Source organism: Schistocerca piceifrons, unplaced genomic scaffold (genome assembly GCF_021461385.2).
Source record: "Schistocerca piceifrons isolate TAMUIC-IGC-003096 unplaced genomic scaffold, iqSchPice1.1 HiC_scaffold_1377, whole genome shotgun sequence".
Lineage (NCBI taxonomy): Eukaryota > Metazoa > Arthropoda > Insecta > Orthoptera > Acrididae > Schistocerca > Schistocerca piceifrons.
Window position 1 is genome coordinate 47,501 of NW_025727210.1, and position 2,500 is coordinate 50,000.

At 61.8% G+C, this 2,500-nt stretch overlaps 1 non-coding gene across 1 annotated transcript in view; it reads right to left on the reverse strand.

The window, feature by feature from the left end:
- Nucleotides 1-2,500, reverse strand: part of LOC124733063 — a 6,538-nt gene that overhangs the window by 2,312 nt on the left and 1,726 nt on the right. Inside the window, exon 1 of the ribosomal RNA XR_007008887.1 lies at nt 1-2,500. This exon is cut by the window's left edge and continues 2,312 nt beyond it; it is cut by the window's right edge and continues 1,726 nt beyond it. This is a non-coding gene — a ribosomal RNA (large subunit ribosomal RNA).

Consider the following 2,500-nt stretch of genomic DNA (forward strand, 5'->3'; position numbering starts at 1 on the left):
GATGACAGTGCCGCACCGTCAATGGCGATGTGTAGGCGCGCCGCCCACATTTCCCCAACCTGCGTTGACGATTTGAGGAGGTGGCCCTCCCACATTAGGTGGCGCTCCAGCACCTCGATCTCACGCTGCACCTCATCCATGCCTGCACCGTCGCAGGCTGGCCCTATCTTCTTCAGCGCCAGGAGACGGGACCGACGGAGGGTCGGACCCATCCATCGGCAAGATGGAATGCCGAGGCCCCCCTGGGCAACAGGAGCGTGGAAGTATCCCAGGGGGGTGTCCGCCGGAAGGCGGAACCATCTCCTGACGGCGGCCCGGATGGTAACGTCGGCCGACTTCAATGCACCCACCCGGGTGCGACTGAGGGCCAGCCCGTGGTACAGGCCAGGGAGAAGTACGTTGGTGAGAGCGTGGAGGCGCTGTTGCGGCTTCAGCGGAGCTCGGGAGATGACGTCAAGCTGCTCCACCAGGTGGCTACGTGGATTGAAGACACAGCGACCCGCCGTGGAAAATTGCAGCCCCAGGTACCGGAAGGTTTCACCCACACGCAGGGCAGGCATGGTGGTATTGCCTGCTGTGAAGGTGACATTGCTGTCCACCTTCACCTTCTTCTCGCGCCCTGACGCGACTAAGGCGAGGGTGAAACACTTCCGGGCGTTGATCTGCAGCCCCAGGTGGGCGAGGGCTGCGGTAGCTGCGTCGATGAGGGACTGCAAGCCCCTCGGGGTCGCTGCAAACAGCAAGACGTCATCTGCAAAGGCCGCAGCGTTGACTCTGCGACCGAGGATCCGAGCTCCGATGTGGGAGGGCAGTTGGCCTAAAACGTAGTCCACCGCAAAGTTGAACAGGAGGGGGGAGAGGGGATCGCCCTGGCGAACGCCCCGTGCTGGCTGCACAGACACGCCCACGCCGGCGCCGTCCGCTATCACTGTCGTGCTGCCCTCGTAGCACCGCTCGACATACTCGACAAAGCAATCCGGCAGGCCATGCGCCTTCAGCACGGGGCGAAGGGCAGCATGATCTACCGAATCGAATGCCTTAGATACGTCGATCGACGCCACAAAGACAGAGCGGCAGGAGCGAACTGCGTCGGTGAGAGCAGTGTCCAAGATGAAGGTATTTTCCAACATCCCATCCCGAGGGATGAATGCCCGCTGACGTTCGTCCACAGCACATGCGCGCATCAGGCGTGACGCGAGAACCTTGTGAAAGGTCCGCGCCAACACCGAGCAGACCGTAATGGGGCGAAAGTCAGCGGGGGATGTTGGTGCAGCCGTTTTCGGGAGAAGGGACGTCCGCGCACGAAGCAGGCGTTCCGGAAGGGCGCGGGCCAGAAGGAAGAGATAAGAGAGTCATAGTTACTCCCGCCGTTTACCCGCGCTTGCTTGAATTTCTTCACGTTGACATTCAGAGCACTGGGCAGAAATCACATTGCGTCAACACCCGCTAGGGCCATCGCAATGCTTTGTTTTAATTAGACAGTCGGATTCCCCCAGTCCGTGCCAGTTCTGAGTTGATCGTTGAATGGCGGCCGAAGAGAATCCGCGCACCCGCGCGCCCCCGGAGGAGCACGCTAAGGCGGACGCGGCCTCGCAGCAAGGAAGATCCGTGGGAGGCCAAGGCACGGGACCGAGCTCGGATCCTGCACGCAGGTTGAAGCACCGGGGCGCGAACGCCGCGCAGGCGCGCGCATCCTGCACCGCCGGCCAGCACGAGGCCGACCAACGGCGAGAGCAGACCACGCCCGCGCTAAACGCCCGCACTTACCGGCACCCCTACGGCACTCACCTCGCCCAGGCCCGGCACGTTAGCGCTGACCCACTTCCCGACCAAGCCCGACACGCCCCGATCCTCAGAGCCAATCCTTATCCCGAAGTTACGGATCCAATTTGCCGACTTCCCTTACCTACATTATTCTATCGACTAGAGGCTCTTCACCTTGGAGACCTGCTGCGGATATGGGTACGAACCGGCGCGACACCTCCACGTGGCCCTCTCCCGGATTTTCAAGGTCCGAGGGGAAGATCGGGACACCGCCGCAACTGCGGTGCTCTTCGCGTTCCAAACCCTATCTCCCTGCTAGAGGATTCCAGGGAACTCGAACGCTCATGCAGAAAAGAAAACTCTTCCCCGATCTCCCGACGGCGTCTCCGGGTCCTTTTGGGTTACCCCGACGAGCATCTCTAAAAGAGGGGCCCGACTTGTATCGGTTCCGCTGCCGGGTTCCGGAATAGGAACCGGATTCCCTTTCGCCCAACGGGGGCCAGCACAAAGCGCATCATGCTATGACGGCCCCCATCAACATCGGATTTCTCCTAGGGCTTAGGATCGACTGACTCGTGTGCAACGGCTGTTCACACGAAACCCTTCTCCGCGTCAGCCCTCCAGGGCCTCGCTGGAGTATTTGCTACTACCACCAAGATCTGCACCGACGGCGGCTCCAGGCAGGCTCACGCCCAGACCCTTCTGCGCCCACCGCCGCGACCCTCCTACTCGTCAG